The sequence below is a fragment of the Aythya ferina genome (genome assembly GCF_964211825.1).
Source record: "Aythya ferina genome assembly, chromosome: 2".
Taxonomy (NCBI): Eukaryota; Metazoa; Chordata; class Aves; order Anseriformes; family Anatidae; genus Aythya; species Aythya ferina.
In genome coordinates this window covers 72,411,625-72,430,974 of record NC_140297.1, presented here as the reverse complement: position 1 = coordinate 72,430,974, position 19,350 = coordinate 72,411,625, and the positions used below count along the sequence as shown (strand labels likewise).

Here is a 19,350-nt window from a genome sequence, read left to right as displayed (position 1 = left end):
ATTTCAACATAAGTTACTACTTGATTTTTGGTAAAATGGTACAATAACAAACAATCAAAACAACAACAAACTGAGACATTTTTCCTTCCCCCTGATAAAGCAATCATACAATTGCTGTCTTCAGAACTTTGAGCAACCTGGTCCTCAAAAACATCTCTTGTCCTTGGCTTTAATTTCAGAGGACACTAGGAGAGCTGCATGTACAATAAGAGTAGTCTTTATAGAATGGATAAAGCCAGACAGGTACAAATCCATAGCAGTATGCCAGAAAATCACCAAGTACATTTTAAAATTAGAAGCATGTAGCTAATTTTCTCGGAGAAATAATCTGTGAAGAAATGCAAGCAAGGGTTACCACTTGGACATATGAAGAATCAATTAGAAGTAAGGCATCCGAATATTCCTTCTAATAGTCAACAGGTAACACACGGGAGAAAAAAAAAAAAAAAAAAAGATATTTCTTTCTAAGGAAAATGGTATTATTTAGCCATGCATTCAGATCACAGGATGGTTGAGTTTGGAGGGGATCTTTGGAGATCATCTAGTGCAAGTCCTTGCTCAAAACAGGGCCAAACAGAGCAGTCTAATGTGTTTTCTGATATTTTAACAAAAATATACCTTTAAAAGGATTAGCCTAACTGTTTTGGTAGTACCTTAATGATGCTTAAGGGTTACAGTGGTAAAGTTGTAAGCTTGACATCATATTATCCAAGATTATGACATCATATTATCCAAGATGGTTATGCAAGACAAGGAAGTGACCCGTGACAGCCAGCATGGCTTTACCAAGGGTAAATCATGCCTGACTGATCTGGTGACTTTCTGCAACAGAGAGACTGTGTCAGTTGAGGCAAAGGAAGATCAACCAATGTCATCCACCCGGACTTCTACAAGGCCTTAGGCAGTCCCACAACATTTTGTTTTCCAAATTGGAGAGAGATGGATTTGATGGGAGGACCATTCAGTGGGTAAGGAATTGGCTTGAAGGTCGTACCCAGAGAGTGGTGGTCAATGGATTTATGTCCGAGTGGAGGACAGTGATGAGTGGTATACCTGAAGGGACCAGTACTATTTAATATCTTGATCTGTGACACAGACAGTGGGATCAAGTGCGCCCTCAGCACATTTGCAGATGACACCAAGCTGAGTGGTGCAATTGATAAAACAGAGGGAAGAGATGCCATCCAAAGGGATCTGGACAGGCTGGAGAAGTGGGCCCACGTGAACCTAATGAGGTTCAACATGTCTAAATGCAGGGTGCTGCACCTGGGCTGGGAAAAAACCTGGACATGAGTACAGACTGGGAGAAGAATTCAGTGGGAGCAGCCCTGCAGAGAAGGTCTTGGGGCTTCTGATGGATTAAAAGCTTGACGTGAACCAGAAGTATGTGCTTGCAGCCCAGAAGGCCAACTGCGTCCTGGGCTGCATCACCAGAGGAGAGGCCAGCAGGTACAGGGAGGTGATTGTGCCCCTCTACTCTGCCCTGGTGAGGCCCCACTTGGAGTACTGTGTCCAAGCCTGGAGCCCCCAGCACAAGAAGGATGTGGAGCTGTTAGAGCAGGTCTAGAGGGGGGCCACAAAGACAATCAAGGGGCTGGAGCACCTCTCCTGCAAAGGTAGGATGGTAGAGCCAGGGCCATTCAGCCTACGAAAGAGAAGGCTCCAGGGTGACCTCACTGCAGCCTTTCCATACTTAAAGGGCTCTTATAAAAAGGATGGAGACGGACTCTTTACTCAGGTAGATAATGATAGGACAAGGGGAAATGGTTTTAAATTAAAAGGGGAAAATTTATATTTGAGGTTAGAAGTAAATTTTTCATTCAGAGGGTGGTGAGACACTGGAACAGGTTGTGAATGCACATCCCTGGAGGCGTTCAAGACCAGGTTAGATGAAGCCCTGAGCAACGTGATACAGTGCGTAGCATCCCTGCCTATGGCAGGGGGGTTGGAACTAGATGATCCTTGAGATCCCTTCCAATCCAAGCCATTCTATGATCCAACAATACTAACAGGAAAAAGCATTTTCAGGCTGGCAAGTAAAGAAATGAAAAGGAATGCCTTTTGAGATGGACTCTAATGGAAGTTAAATGCTGCTCTTTATTTTCCATTAGAGACAAAAGACATAGGTGAATCCATAGTTAAAAGCTGCAATAACATTTCACTTATGATACACATCATGCTGTCTGTCACAAGTTTCTCAATATGCTTGAAAAGGGTGAGAGTGGTCTTAAACTCCAGCACTGAAGACTCCCAGTTTGTAGTTGGGAATGCAAAGAATCCAGAATGAGCTTCACAACTCCAGCTAGTCATAATTTTTCTGATTAATCCAGTATTATTGAAAGTGAGTATTCGTTGAATATGTTGTTTGAAATATCTGATGTCACATTTATGTCTAGCATATGGAAGGACTACTGAAAAACCCAGTGAATCTGCAGTGGCTCCCAAAACTCTGGCCATACAGGTTCCTTGGAAGGTGATGTTCCATCCACACTAGAGCCAACAAGCTCCTACAGCCACCCAAGGAAAAGTGACATGTCATAAACTGACCTGGAAGGAAAGCACTCAGTTTGAAGAGTAGCAAACAAATTAAGAACTACTTAAAGACAGTTAATAGAGTAGGAGGAGGGCTGGCTCAACATTTCAAGTGCTTGAACTCAAGAAGTTATCCTACATGAGAAGTACTCTAGAGGGAAGGAAGTCTGTAAGAAGGGACCACTCATTTCCTTGAAAAAGTGACACCCAGGTACCTTAGAATACAAGGCAGTGCTGTTAGAGAATATGAAAACACCAAAGGAAGTACTGATGACAGGTCAAGAAGCTAAGGGATAAGCAGAAACTGCCGAAAGTCAATTTATTTAGACCTTGATTAAAAAGATTAAAACATCTAGTAAAATGTTCAACTATATATATATATATATAAACAACAACAAAAAAACCTCCCCCCCATGGAAAAGGTAAGAGATGCTATCCAGAAAGAACTACAGATGAAAATCATTTAGGAGTAGCCCAAAAACTAAGATACAACAGCAAGAGAAGAACTGTTTTTACTAAAGGGTATTGCTTAAGAACAAATGGGCATTTTGGCCCTCAACAATTTTAGGCTTTGAATGAAAGAAATATTCTGGATCCTTAGAGAAATAAAGCTTTGAAATAATTTCCCACAGAAACAGAGGGGAGGAGAAGTACTTTCAAGAAGGACTCAATAAGTTAATGAAAGGGATTGCATAAAGCAGAGCAGTTGGCCCAAGTGTCCCAAGCCATCCCTTTGAATTCTTTGTTCTCCTCCAGAAAAAGCCAGTAAAACCCTTGCCCACCTTTATTACAATAGTCAGTACGACATTAACACGATTTGCAAACCTTTTTTAGTTGCATAAGTATTACTTCTTCACTATGTGCAGAAAAAAAATCCATCTAAAGAACAAAGTATCACTGCTAAAGAGCAAAAGCTTTGAAGAATTGTTCTGCATAACCTTTTCCCCTTTACATATAGTTAATACATCTCCAGAAAATGGATCTGTACAGAAGCCAATCAAAAGGTTGCTAAAATCCCAGATCACTCTACAAGCAAAGAGGCACTAAAAAGTGTTTTTTCCATCCCTAACTACGTTGGTCCCAATTCTGAGATATGCTCAGGACAGTTTGTTAACATGTGCAACTGCTAACTCAGTTACACAGAAAAACGTTTGGAAAACCTTCAGGGGAACCACTTTGGTGAGATGTAGTTCTCTTGAAACGAGTGTCTTTTGGAATAATGGTCAGCCATTTGCCCAATTTTAGAAAGAAGGCAGCAGAATGGCAGAAGACTTTCAGAGGTAAATATTTTTTTGCTGTGAAATTAATACTTTCTTTTGTATCAGGTATTAGCAAAAGCAGTGTTAAAAGTCAAAATAGAGAAAGTTTAAATTGATGGTAATCGATTCAAAGTTCTGATAATCAAATGAAAGAGTATTCCTTTTTGGAGTAGTCCTATAATGTGGGCTATCTATACAGCAAATTTTGATCCCGAGCTTGCTCTAGCAACTCTAGTCCCTTACTGTATAAAACCAACACAATTTCTAAATCTGTACTGTCTCTCATCCTGATGACAAAAGACAAAAGTTTGCTTTTATAAAAGTTTACTAGATATACTAGGAAGAGATAAGCAACTGAATGCAGAGAAGACCTCTCCACTCGCAATAAAGAAAAACTTGACTCTCTCAGTCAATTAAATACAGACTTAAATTGCTCAGCTGAATGCAGAAATCAGAAGAAAAGCAGAAGTGGAGCAAGCCTTTGGGAATGTACCATGTCTATTGCAGCAAAATGCTACAGGCACATGAAATTGCAATGCAAGCTTGGGGCAGGAAGAGTTGTGTCCCTAGGTTTGCAGCATGCTTGCAGAGGACTTCTTTTCAGCTGCTGGAGTGTCAAGTGAAAAGCGGAACAATGTAACTTAAGCCTCCATAAATTAAATACTATTCTAAACTGCAGCGAAGTTGTTCACTGCTACCAGTTTAATAGTCCCTGCTTGGTTTCATCTTCAGCTTTCTGTGGCTTACATTCTTTGCCTGGATACGTCAGTCTGTATAAACCACAGCAGAAATTGTTAAAACTGTGGTGTCTAGGCAGCTGTGCATACCCAGCCAAGAGCAATCAAAAGCATATATATAAATACAGATACAAGGAAGAGAACACTATATATATATATGCTTAAAAAACAACAACAGACTCAGCACGGCCTGTAGAGGAGTCAGATTAAAGTCAGTCACTCATCTCTGCTGGAAACATCAAGAACCATTTCAGGGCACATGAGCACCATGGTGGAAACTGGCCTAGGCCCTGGGGACCCCAGAGAGCAGAAGGACAAAGGCAGGAGGGCTGGCGGGGCGCTAGGGACATCGGCTTCGCTGGAGAGCCGCACCTGGAGGCCTGCTGGGCCGCAGCAGAGTGGGGACAACACAGCTGAGGGACTCAGCTGGGGACGGAGGGTTACATGGAGCTGAAATCTGTCGTTTCCAGGAGCTTGTAATGCGTTTGAAACACAAGGGTGCCAATGGAAGAGCCCCTTTTCCTGCTGCTGGAACAAAGCCATGAGGGAGCGCAGCGGGAGCTTGGCAGGAGCAGTGTCAAGCCTGGAGGCCTGCGCAAAAAAACAGCAGCCCCCACGCAAGCAAGCAGACAGCAAGGGTGAACAAAGCTGGGGATGCCAAGCACTGAGTAACAGCACTGGAGTGACTGCTGGGGAAATTCCTGATGCCTCCTCAAAGGCAGCGGGAACATCTCTGCCAGGTATTTAGCACCTATTGGGCAGTTAGGAAACCATCGGCCAATTCAGTAGTTGTTTTGAAAGTTCATCACAAGACTATTTCTTGCACCACACAAAGCATCTTTAATGTGACACTCTGCTGAATGCTTCAGTCAGCCCGGGGTCTGGTACCAGGGCAATGCTTTGTGTCAAAACAATTTGCCTGTTTAGTATTCAGTCCTGCAGCGTTGTTAATCTGTATTAGCACCATTAGGCAGGAAAATGCACAGAGTTTTCAGCTTTGTCAATGAAATTCTTTACATGGCAAAGCCCTTGGTATGAGAAACTGCAGCAGAATAATCATCCTGCAAGTAACTAACTTCCTGAGCTGAGCCTATCCAGCTCCCACTCACATCACCTCTCCCATCGCAGAAGTGGGACCAATTTCAGAGTTCACATGGGTCCCTCTGGAACCCCTGTCCAGGCACAAGTAATATAGGAGCACAGTTTTACCAAAGGTAAATCATGTCTGTCCCACCTGGCTGCCATTGGTGACTGAACACCTGCGTTTGTGAGCAATGGGAGAAAACAGATGACATCTACCTTGACTTCATTGAGCCTTTCCATGATATCCCCTTGTATAGGGAAACACCACTACAGAGTTATTTGTGCACCCAAACACGTAGCGGATCTGCTAGCAGAGGCCTACATTAGCTCCGTGTACACAAAAAGCATGAACAACTCATACTCAACACCATGAAAGAAATACCACCCAAATTTTACAGAAGGGTCTATGACTAAGAAGCTCAAGAGCGCCTCATAGCATAAAATCGTTCATACTATTGCCCAATACTAAAATTGTTAGAAATATTTTGTACAAAGGTAGAACCCTGGTAGAACAAAAAAGAGGTCTGAGGCCTGTCCCACCCAACTGGATTCCAACCTCTCTGCAGTATTACAGCCAGCTCTATCCAACGGGTTACTATCAGCAGAAATATTAAGAGATCTCTCTACAATTTGTTTTCATCAATGACAAGGTCAAGGCCTGGCACGCGCCTCACCCATGCACTGGACTTTACTCAGTACGTCTTCATTCTGCCAACTACTGAATGTTGAGGTCTCAGTCCCTCAAGATACTCTTTATAACAAACTTCATACCACAAGTATTACAACATCTAGTAACCAAAGATACCTACAGCACATGTAAGTACCAAGTCACTAAGGCCAAGTCTACGCTGAAAGCTACCTACAAGCACATAAAAAGTCAGACAAACTAGTCTGGAAGAGACTAAAACAGAGTGAAGGCATTTATTTCCAGGTATTGTCCTATTGTACTACTATATGCTTCTTTGATTCTTATGACATATATACAATAACAGACCTTTACGATAGCATTTATTGATATATTATGCTATTCTAAAGCAGAAAATAAGTGTGAAAAATCTTACTCTCACAGTGAAAGCGTTGCTTTTGGGGACAGAATGTTTTATTTTTACTGGATGGAGAGGGAGGGAAGAAGATGCAGATCAAAGACTTCCAAGTGATTCCTAAATCCACAGATTTTCCACCTCCACCATGTGGAATCTTTGGCCAACCACTACAGTTTGGAAGCTATCTAAATAATTACACACTTTTGGAATATTCCAGCTGTCCCTGATCTTCTAGAAAGATGTCTCAACAAATTAAAATGCTTTAGCATGAGTCTGGTATCTCCAGCCAGAAAAACCTCTCATTAGTAAGTCAGTTTTATTGCAAGTCTCGAGATAGTGCTAATATAAATGCATTTTGTCCCCTGGGTATCAGTACGTCTCAAATTTTGGGAAGGTTTCTACTTACCGTACCAGACAATATGAATTCATAGAAATTCAAACAGCTAGCACTGCTCCAACACAACAGTGAGCACATACCCACTGGCAGTTCATGGAACCCCAAAATTATTTTTAGAAATCTGGACTCTGAGAGCCAGTTTCCAGATATTTCTTCTGGAATAGGACCAGAATTGCACTTTAAAGTGTAGGTGAGAATGGCAAAAACTTTTTTTTTTTTTTTTTTTTTTGCCACTACTGCATTCAAACTTAATACTGTAAAGCTGCACTTCTGAAATAACATTTAGCTCTTCTGAAAGGTGACAAGGTGCCTTTATTTCAGAGCTGCTTACTCTTCACATAAAAACATTCTAAAAGCATTACTTCCATCACATGGGAGGGATAGGGAAGCTTTCAATCATTTGCAGATTCAAGTTACTGCATATACTTAAACACCTGATTTATGGGTACAGGCACTATTTGCCTCTGCACATTATGGTAGGAGGACTTCACATTTTATTTTTTGTGGCTCCAATTTTGCTTCAACAAGTCAGTTGTGGGTGGAAGTAACCAAATAGCATATAAGATGCCAAGTAGAGGCCTCTGCAAACTTGGCCCACAGCATACATACTTGCTACAGTCTTCGGTTTGCTGTTCTCATTTTAATCCCCTGTGCTTCTAGCATCTGCAAATTGTTTAGCAAATTTAAATCCTTCATTTATCTACTTACAACCCAGCCTGCTTTCCTATAATATTTTATCATCAGATTTGTGGAGCTGCTATCTTTCCACTTGGATGTGAAATGAAGTTGCATAGTGAATGATTCTAATTTTCAAACTATTGCCACCAGGAAGTTGCAGGTATCAGCAAGAGCACTCACTTGAAATATTGCTGCCACAAGAGAAAGGGCAGTGTGAAACACTAGCAGCATGTTTGAAAGGGCCTTAAATACAGCTCCACCATATCTCTAACCATTTTATTTTATTATTTTATCCTGTCAAATTACTTCCTCATGATGCATAAATATGAACCACTAGGGAGATGTTAACTACACTACAGATTAAAGATTTCTGAAGTTTATCTTTTTTTCCCCTCCCCAAACACAAAACAGAGGAAAAGATGTGCTTATCTTGTTACATTTGTGACCAAATTTTGTACAACATAAAAACATATGCTGGAATGATATCTTATGCTCATATGATCATTTGGCCTACACTTCCATATTATATCACTGTAAGGAATTATTGCCTTTTTTTTAATGTATTAATATTTTTCCCTTGTAGAAAGGAACAGCAAATAACATGATATAATTACAGCAGAGACAGTGGCATTTTTCTGGAAAACCTGATGCAGAACTGTTCTTAGAAAACCCCACACAAACACTGAACAAACAAGAGTAAAGCTTAGAAGCAGCTCCCCATTGCACCTACAAAATAAAATAAAATACAATAAAATACAAAAGGTGTACAGTAGAGCAAAAGAAAAAAATACCTTTCCCTCACTTCAGATGGCAATGAGTTGCACATTTCCAGACAGATGTTCTGCTTCAAACAGTTAGGCTAAGTCTGCCCCTGCATATGAATGATTTTCTATTAACATGTTTTCAGCTAGATAGGGGTAATCTGCCACTAGGCACCTATATCTGGATATCCTAATGAACCAGGATTGCACCCCCATTACTCAAAAAAAAAAAATCTGTCAGGAAACACATTTGTACTGTAAGTAAGAAATGCTATGGGTAGCTTTATTGCCATGGCATAGCATCGTTCCTCAAGAGCCCTGTCTCACACCGAAAGCTTCTCTTGCCTTGCAGATCTGCTTTCCAGTTCCTAGATGGATTGCAAAAACGAGTCCCATGGAGTTCTGGGTAATTCACTTGGATCTCACTGCTCTTCCAGCCCTTCCAAGACCGCAACTGTTCCAAGGCAAGCACAGAAACCCTAGCGTACTTGCCATTTGATGTACTATGTAAGCAAATAACATGTCTCTCTTCTGGAAAGAGATGCGAGTCTGACAACTGCATAGGGGAGGTTGGCCTCGCTTCATGCTGCTTAATTTATTTCAGACCTGAACAGCTAAATGACTTAATTGGTCTCAGCAGCTGACCGCTATGATTTGATGACCACATATGGCCAAATATTGAGGGAAAAAGAAGGCTCGAGTTAGCAGTTCAGCGAGGGCTTTTAAATGCACAACAGGTGAGAATACAAAAATCATCTGGTTACCCAAGACAGTCAGCTGCAGGCACAGAAAAACAGGACAGCTGCTTCCAGTTGGTAGTGTTGACTGCTATAAGACTAATTTTCCTTACAGACCTATACATTTGTAATAGATATCCCCAGGAAGATGACTAGAAAGGTACATAAGGATTTTAATTCCCTTAAAAAAAAATTCATAGTAACTCAGAATATCTATAACTGATATTCATTTAAAAAACAATCAGGAAAAAAAATGCACACACGGAGCCCCCAATCAATTTTTTTCACCTGCAAGATATGAATGAAAAAACAATAATTACATTTAATGCATAGCATCATACATGGACACTTGAATAGCACAGAAGATGCTGGTTGACAAAGATGCTAGCTGAATCCTGCCACCAGACAAGAAACCTGGAAATGCAGACACAAATCTGTACTTTAAGACTTGAAATCTGCAATTGTTTTGGGTGGCAAAGCGCCCCTCTCTTCTTTCCATAAAAGCGCGTGCTACAAGTCAGAAAAAAGCTGTTCATATGACAAAAGGAACAGTAGCTGACTAGTGGGAGAATTAGAGAGTTGCAGTGTGCATAGCTGATGTCTGAGAAGGAGAAAGCATTGTGGATATAAAAAACAAACAGCTGCAAAGTTACTTCTTATTTTTTTTTTTTTTTTAAAACATTTGCCAGAAACAACTTTCCAATATTGAATTATACTTTTTTTTTTTTTTTTTTTTTCTAAAAGAGTGAAAGAAAACACGGAACAAGAAAAAGACTTGAGAAGATTCACCAATGGGGTTTAAAACAACACATAATAGCAGAGTGAAGAAATGGCTTAAATATGGTAACATGCTGGAGAGAATTTTTCTCAACCATGAAGTATAATTTGACATGACTATTATTTCTGGCAATAGGCATCCATAAATAGCATCATCAAGAGCGTGCTATTGTGCCAGAAAAAGTCATTGCCAATTAAACAAATTCAGTCTCCCCTTCTTCCCCCTTTCTCTCACTATATTCAACAGCTCTGCAACACGAAACACACAGCTGAATTTTAGCTAGTAGCAACATACTTAGAGCGAGCCTTCCTGAAGTACGGGTTGAGTAAAAACCCAGAGGTTCATCAGGGACAAAACTGATCTTCCACGCTACTTAGGTGAGAAACACAGACACTTGCAATTTATTTTGACTTCACCCACCCCATCCCACAGCTCCACACCCTGTCTCGTACAGCAACATTAGTATGGACCTTGAGAAGATTTCATTGCAACTGTGCTGCCATAAAAGAGCAGAATTCACCAGCCACAGAAGTTGACCAGCCTCACCTGAACCAGACTTAAAACTGGATGCAGTAGTACAGAACCAGATGACCTCGCACAGCAATCTGAGCCCTCTCTTGGTTAACAGCTATCAACTCACTGAACTGCCATGGGGGTTGAAAAAAAAAAAAAAAGAAAAGGAAAAAAAAAAAGTGGAAATCATCCTTCCTTCCAGTTTGCCTTCTGTGTTTCTAGGCTGGTCTGCCTAGTTGTACCAGATGGAGTTAGCGTTTAATGGGTTAAAAGTTAGAGAAAAGTTTTTCTGGGATAAAGAAAAATGGGTGCACTGGGGGTTGGAATGAACAATATTTCTGTACTTGAGAACAATGGGCGTTTTTTGTTTTTTTAAACACATAAGTTAACTCCACACAGGAGCAGCACATTTAGGTGAGGATTTCTGAAGCAATCTAGGGTCACTAAATGATCAGGTAAATTATTATCATCAAGACTTTGTAAACAGACTAATTGCAAGCTTACCACTTATAAAGATGTTTTTGTAACAGTTAACTAACATGAGCAAAAAATTTTAAGTGATGCTCATGCTCAGAGTTTACAAACATATGTAAGGGACTTGACTTTTGGCATAGATGAATGAATCAAGTACTTTGAAATGTAATGTCGAGGCTAATGGATGCTGAATCTAAACGCATTCAAATGGAAATGTACTAACACTGTAAGAGTCCATTTACTACTTGCTTTTTTTTTTTTTAACCAGGGTAAAGAAAGGGCCTGGGCTTTGGTTTTCATTCAGTTGCACTTCTTGTTGAATAGCCTGAGTAGGCAATACTGCAAAGTAATATTTCAGTGTAAGGAAACCATTGATCATACAAATATTTGTTAGGTCATAAAAATCCGATTATACTGCAACAAGCCTGTTCTAAATCAATGCTAAGTGCTGGATTTTAATACTGTGTGTGTGGCAAACATTCACTGAGAATTACGATCAACTTTGTTTATGCCCATTTTGAATGCTTTTCTCCTCGGATGATTTACAGTTTTATTTTTTCTTTCAGGGCTCAGTTCCTAGAATTCTTAAACAGTTCCATCTCAACCACTTCCAGATTGTTCATTAGCTGTTCCATCAATTTTGTGATCTTATGGTGCCCCTTCAGCATTCCTGTCACTGTCTCTTTTTCAAACGAGAAGTGAGTTTTGAGGTTTAGATGATCTGCATAAGGTAGCATTCCAGTGAGCATGCTGCCACCACACGGGTATTTCTTTCACAGTATCCTCCCAGGGGCCACTTTTGGGCTTGTTTGGAGATTCCAGACTCCAGTCACGTTTAGCCCACAAGCATCCCATCTCCGTCAAATCCCACATCTATTGAACAATGTCAGAAATGTAGTCTTCCTTCATATTCCCTCCTGGCTTATGCAAAATATCCCTGCCTTCAGGCAGCCTTGCCAAATCTCCTCCTCCTCAAGTTGGGAAGAACTTGGAAACAAATCTCTCTCTCACCCTGTGAGGGACTGAATTAGAACAGCCCACTCATGTCCAAATCAACACTGAAAAACACCTCTTCTTTCCAATACACCGGCAAGGCTTTTATAGAAGGCACTTGAGAAGCCCAAGTATCACCAAGCCTGTGCGAGGCCAGTCTCCACGAACCAGGAAGACTGCTTTCAGTCATAATTCTCTGTAAACACAAGCAGAAACATTTCCGCCTTCCCAAGAACACCAAAAGGGGATTGCATAGTACTGCCCTGTGTTCCCTGGCTATAACAACGGGCTAGTCACTAAGAGGATCGATTAAATGATCAAATGTACATCACGAGCTCTATAGGAAGACTATGAAAAAAGCTTGCTAGAATCAGAAGACTTTTTTTCCTCAAAACTTTAATACGGTTTCCTATAGATAGTTATTCTGAAATACATCCAGAATATCTTAACTTCTAATGTAAATTCAGGTCTGTATTCAGAGTGGGTCACTACATTTTGTTGAAAACAGGCTGCAGTTGCAAAAGTTGCTTTTAAATTCACTTTTAAAAATTGCTAACATTTTTATTAGCTGCTTTTTATTACTTATAAAGTTCAATTATACATAGTTTAAGAGATTATTAAAATGCATGTTATTAATGAGTACAATTCAGGCTTGCACATATGCTGCATCACTTGAAGGTGTGATAACTTGTTTCGAGTAAGCATTATAAAAATCCACTGATCCACCAATATTCCAAAAGGATCCTTCTTGAATTTTACATAATTGGCATGACCATACAATGTAGAGTAATACCTGGAAATACAAATGCAAAGAAAAAGGATATTAGTGCTATTTAAGCAATCCTAGATAAGTAGAAAGCTACTTTGTTAACATCACATTCACTTTGTTTGACTGTCTGAATCCCTCTGGATTTATTTTTTTTTAAATCAAGTTGTGTGGATAGCCTTTAGATGGAGCAGCTTTTCCTTCTCACATTATCTGTTGCTCATCCGGTGATTCACAGTTAAGTGCTGTGCTGAATTGCTGAATTACACTTTTTTCCCCCCATTTTTCCAGCAATTCCTGTAATGTTCATGCTGTTCAGATTACAGAAAGGATGTGCTTAATTTACTCCTCATTTTCTTGATAGCGTGGTTCTCTTTGAAGCCTCCTAGTAGCCACTAGAAAGTTAGCCATAGCAACGAGCCTCTCAAAGGTAACTTCAAAATACTTCCAGTTCAATCAGTATTCAACTCTCAGAAAAAATAAAATTATTATGTGCCACTTTTTTTTCATTTTTTTGGTACCTTCATAAAGTGGGGGAAAGACTGGAAAAGAATACCTGATGCCATTACATTACTTGCACTTCCTTCAATTAAATAAAAGGCAGAAAAAAAAAATCAGGCCCATCAGTCACTCCATAGCCTACATATAGAAATATATGCTGACAATGCATGGTCAGCCACATGCAAAACAAATTGCATCAGCTGATGAATACAAATATCGTTGTTCACAGAAACCCATGCTTACCTGGAACATCAGATATGGTATACTGGAAAAGGCTAACACTGATCAGTGCTTTTTCGAGTCCGAAATGAAACATATTGTACATTCTTTTAGGTATCAGATGCCTCCAGGAGACCAATAAACCAGCATTTCAATGGGAAATTCCTGGATTAACAAAGTTATGCACATGGAATACTCTTCCTGTGATCACATGTTGACTGTAATGCCTCTGAGAATGTTATATTTCATTGCCAAATAAATCACTGCTCATTACCGAGACACGTCATTCACCTTCACGAGAACCAAAAATGTCATGTACTAGAAAGAATAAATCTCTTTAATAAGTCTGCCTAACAGTACTTTTCCTCAGCACTACTGCGCTTATCACTCATGATTCCCATGTAATACTTATCTCATACAGTAGCCAATGTTTAGGTACACCTTAATTCCTGCAGAGTGAGTGCCATCACTCAAGGGGTGAACTCCACTCTCACATCAAAGCAATGCTTGTTGGAAGCCCAGGGTTAAACTGACATAGTTTGAACAAAACAGAACCAAATAACTTCACAGACTGGTGATCAGCCAATAGTCTGCTACTGGAAAAAAAGTTATTTACCAGCTTTTGAGCAAGTAGGCACTCTCAACCAGGAGAAATAAGACTCTTGAAGCTAGAGGATTACATTTAGATAGCTTTCACTAATGTACATTTTCTCAGACAGATTATAAAGGGCCAGAGAGCATCATGCTGCTGGTGCACATTTTGTAACCTAGGTCTCCACATCAACTCAGAAAGGTTTGGTTTGGTTTTGTTAGAATCTACACTGACTGTACCCACTCAGTTTGCTGGCATGTTTCAGTCCAAGTAGGGCTGAAGCCCACATACCAGGACTCTGTAGGCTTAGTGTCTTCTGTAAAACACTGAACATCTTTTGCAAGTTGGAGGTGTGAAACTAGAGCCCTGTCAGGAGTTCACAACTCCCCATAATCTCAGAAAAACAAAAGGGACAGTCTCTAACTTCTCTTCACATTTCCACAACAGCTAACTCTGCCAAAATAATCTCAATCATTTCAGAACACTTCCTGTTTCTGAAACTCTACATTTACAGAGAAGGATAACCTAAGATACTGCATTAAGGGACCTCCTCCCAAGCCCATGGACTTGAACGCTTCCAGCACTGCCACCAAGAACAAGACTTGTGTCACTCACACCAGTAGCTGGAATGCAGACAAGCAATGTTTTTGACATTACAATGTCATGTTCAGCTGAGGACTTGTTTAAAGAGAATATTGCATTTAAATTATTTTAATCTTCATCCAAAATACGAATTTAGCTTATTAGCATACCAAATTTTCAATTATTTCTTCTGCTTTGCAAAGCTGCAAGATTCCTTTCTCATCAAGCTAATACTGCACCAGTGTCTGCTGTCCTATGCAGAAAAATCACCCCCACTATGCTATGCTTAAGAGAAGTATGTTGGTGATAATAATCCAAACTTAAAAGTTGCTGCTGTACTTTTAGAAAACAAATAATGCTTGCTTAGCACCATACTTAAAGGATAAAAGTAGGTTCCAAACCAAGCAACACTGCATCAAGCATTTCCCGTACAATATTTTATCCATTAAGATGTGTTTATTTAAAGCAAAATGTTTTTCTAGTTGCAAAACTAAGCCATGACTTTAAAAGCCATAGGTAAAGCCCTGAGTTTGAGTTGGGAGTCTTCAGAGGCTTGTTTTGAAACCTGGCATGCAGATGGGCGCTCAAGACTAAAAGTTGCCATGCAGACATTTTTGCGAAGTGGTTCTGTATCACTGGAAGTCTTTGTTTTTCACCCTACACTCACTGAACGTAACAGTCAATTTGATGCATATGAGCACTCCATTACACTCTGTCACTTCAGCAGTTTCAAGTTAATCATGCTGCTTTCCAGTGGTTCAAGCACTCTAGCCATCGTTAGCTGTCAACTGCAATTACCACTTCGATCTACACCCAAATAATGACACATTTTTACTCCAATATTTCAAAGGTCCCTCAAAGCAAGGCTCCACCATGAAAAACATCCTCAATTCATATCTGTAATGTTCATTAGGATGTCCACTATTGAATAAATGAGATTTTTCAAAGAATAAAAAATTTCCTCAAAACTTGGATTCCAAGTTGAACTCAAACCCCTGAGTTGAACTAAAACCCCAGAGACAAACTGCAGGTTTTAGTTTGTAATGCACCACGAGAATGTCTCATCCTTTTCTTTACGAGTATTATCTGAAAAGAGATTTCAGAGAGGACTAATGGCTTCCAGAACACAAAGCGCTTGACTCCAAGAACCTACTGTTCTGTCAAATCTCTTGGTCTCCTCTAGGAAAGACGTAAGAGCAGAATAGCTTATTATTCCATGTCAGAGCTGCTCAAAATTTTACATTTTCCTGGCATGCACGTTTCCTCCTTCCTTAATAACACCCATGGATCTGAATCTAATCTCAATGGGAAACACAACTGAAGCTGACAATGTAACAGCTTAATTATTGCTGCCTGCTTACCTTCCAAAACAAACGAGTCCAAAAGAAATCAAGAGGAAAACTGAAAGCAACTGATTGTGTCTCATGAGCCAGAGCACAGAAAACACCGGAATAATGCAAATAGGATAATGATTGAAGGATATTTTTGTAGTAACATTAATTGGTATAAATTTTATTCTGGTAAAGCTGTAGCAACCATCGATGTTATCACTCACCCTTTTAAACTGATGATGTAAACAGGCACTTCATTCCTAGGCAATGTCAGTAGTTTAATTAATAGCTGCTACCGCCTTACTGCAAGTCTTTGAGCACAGCAGAACACGACAGGAGCAGTATCTCAAGTTTACTTTCCCTCCATCCTGAGAGAGGAACCACGTTCAATCACTGCGCCGGCTGAGGCTGAAGCTGAGCCAAAGGCGAGCACGCTTCTTTTGGGCTGGGTGCTTCGGGGGGAGCAGCCACTCGCAGCTTTTGGCCAGCGCCAGTCTGGGCTAAACTTGAGCTGCTGCTTTAAAGAAATAATTAATGCAAACAACAACAAAAAAGCCATAGTTTTCACCATTTCTTCAATTCAGTTATACAAGGAATGTAAGCCCCAAAATTGAAAACTGGACTCCTTATACTTTAACATGTAGGACTGCACTGAACACGTCTTTTTCCCCTCTCCTTCCAGCATGTGGAAGGCATTACCTGCAGTAACATTTTTTGAAGTGCTGCTGTTTACGGAACCATTCTCATATAACATTTTATTCGAGTTTCTAAAAAGAGAAACCTCGCTGAGAATTCTTCCTTCTGTTATCACACGCACAGGTTTAAGGTTTTCAAACAGTCAGCTCACAAAACTAAGCCTGCCTGAACATCAAACTGCATTCAGGTTTTATTGTACATCACCTCCGGGAAAGGCCATGTAAGCTAATGCTGTGCTCCAAAGCAGTCCTTCTGCAACTCCATTGAAAGAAGTACTCATTGCCTAAATGCTAGTAAACAGAAATCGCTCCTTTGACTAGTACAATAAAAAACGGGTAGCGGATGCCTGATTAAAGCACCTTGCATGCAGTACTTTCACTAAGCCATACTTTGGCATGGGACTTCAGTTATCTTTGGAAAGTGAATGATGGTCTTCCTTTAAGCAAAGCTGCTGCTGCCACCTCCCAGGAACTGGCAGACAGCCTAATGGCAATGTGTTTTGGTTCAAAACAGCCCCCGCACCAACACGTGTCCATCCTTGCTGCCTGAAACAATATCAAAACCACCCTAACATGGGACATTCTCACTAGCAGCTGGTCCTCCCAGAGAGGACGGGGAATCAGAGAATCATTTAGGTTGGAAAAGACCTTAAGACCAACAAGTCCAACCATCACCTAACACTACCAGGCCACCATTAAACCATGTCCCTCAGTGCCATGTCCACATGTCTCAAACACCTCCAGGGATGGCGACTCCACCACTTCCCCAGGCGGCCTGTTCCAATGCCTCACCACCCTTCCCAAGAAGAAATTCTCCCCGATATCCAATTTAAACCTCCCCTGGCACAACTTGAGGCCATTTCCTCATGTCCTATCAGTTGTCACCTGAGAAAACCTACCAGGCACCTTCCTTGCTGCAGTCTCCTCTGAGGTAGTTGTAGAGCAACGAGGTCTCCCCTCAGCCTCCTCTTCTCCAGACTAAGGACCTCGTGATGGAGGACCAGCAGGTAACGCTGCTGCTCAGAGCTGCACGCCCACAGAGATCTCAGGCTGAATTTGACCCATTCCTGGGGGTGAGGGGAAAGCTGAAGAAACCACACAAATGGTACTCTGACCTTTGCTCTTAAAAACAGAAAGAAAAAAACAACATACAAAGGCCTGAAATACTCCCTGGGTGGCACATGTGGCCTCTCATCTTTACACAAAAGTTTGTTTTTCTCCTTTGATCACACTCGACTGGTCGGAGAGCAGCACTGCCAGCAAGAACCTTTACTGTCCAGCTACCCCGTGCTGCATGCTTGCTGAGGACTCCAGCTCAGGTTGCCAAATCCCGCTATGCTGAGACAAAGTTCTGTAAAATATTGGGCTATACTTGGAGAAAAGCCTAAAGACCAATTGCTCTTGCCACAGAGAGAAGGCACCGTGAATTAAAACCGAATGGCAGTGCTTTGAAACATCCCATCTTACAACAGGTTGGTGGTTCCCGCTCCAACACAGCAAATATTACACAGCACTCCGCAGCTCGCCAGCACTGAGATAATTATCGCTCCTAGATTATGTCAGCACAACCAATAAAATAATTTTATTTGAGGCTTCTGTTTACATACAGCCCCTAAGGTATTTTTTTTGTGTATATGTTGCTTTAAAAGGGCTTCAGCACAGCTTCAGCATTAGCAGTATGAGCTCCATTTTCAAACAGGGTTTCTCTGACCTGATCTAATGAAATAATTCATCCACAGATGCAGGCAGTATTTACGGAATCCCTGTGTGATCTTAAAACGAGAGTCATTATCCTTCCACGTTTGCAAAACAGCGCTGATATTTATTTTAAACACTCAAATGCATCTTCCCTCCCTCTTCTTTCTCTCTGCAAGAAGAAACCTATTATTTTCACAGCTGAAAGCAATAATTTCTAAGTGGGAAAACATTAACAAATTAGAAACTTCTGATTATCACCAAGGCTCTCAAGGTTATTTTGTTTGTGTTTTGTTTTGTTTTTGGTGGTGGTGGTGCTTGTTGGTGTTCTTCCCCCTGTTCTTGCCAACCACCATCTGCAAAGAGGGCAATGTGTAGGAAGACACATTTACAGGGAAGCAGCTCTTCAAAGCATTTATGCTTTTTCTAAAAGCACCACTAACACAGTTCACATTTGGCACTGCAGTTGTGCTCTGCTAATCTTAGGATAGGAAAAGCAATTCACTCCCAGCACTTGGGATAGGAGCATGAGCAATCTTTCAAAATCTTACCTATTGAGTAGTAGCAATTTTCAGATTGTTTTTTAATAATTGTCACAAATCAGAGGCTAGTTTCTGCATGAACCATTTTTGCCCTAAATGTTCTTAAAGGTTGAATTCTGTGAAGTGAAAAGAGTAGTTCTGGTTTTATACAGGCTCTCCTCCACTGCTGGTCCTAAAGCTGCCACCAAGCAGCAATCATACAAAGATTACCTAAAACAAGCCAAATCTTTGTTCACAAGTCCTGTGACCACACAGATGTAAATGTGCTGAACCCCACTCAATTTGAAAGGATTCCAGCACTAGCCTAATACGGAAATTCTTGAATGACATGGACAACACATACTCAAAGAAAGACTCAAACGATGGAAGCATGTTTGGTTGAGCACAGATGATCATAAAACACAAATCAGTTAATATCAAGGGAAAAGCAGAGTACGCGCAG

General features: G+C 40.6%; 1 protein-coding gene and 1 long non-coding RNA gene across 2 annotated transcripts in view; both read right to left on the bottom strand.

Moving 5' to 3' along the window:
* The window catches only part of FBXL7 (F-box and leucine rich repeat protein 7), a 181,517-nt gene that overhangs the window by 83,606 nt on the left and 78,561 nt on the right, over positions 1–19,350 (bottom strand). The window lies entirely within an intron of this gene.
* LOC311430800 lies at positions 12,180–18,524 on the bottom strand. Its single transcript, XR_014689035.1, has 4 exons — positions 17,824–18,524; positions 17,571–17,738; positions 16,201–16,490; positions 12,180–12,778 (listed from the first exon to the last, which is right to left on the bottom strand). It is a non-coding gene; the product is annotated as an uncharacterized lncRNA (long non-coding RNA).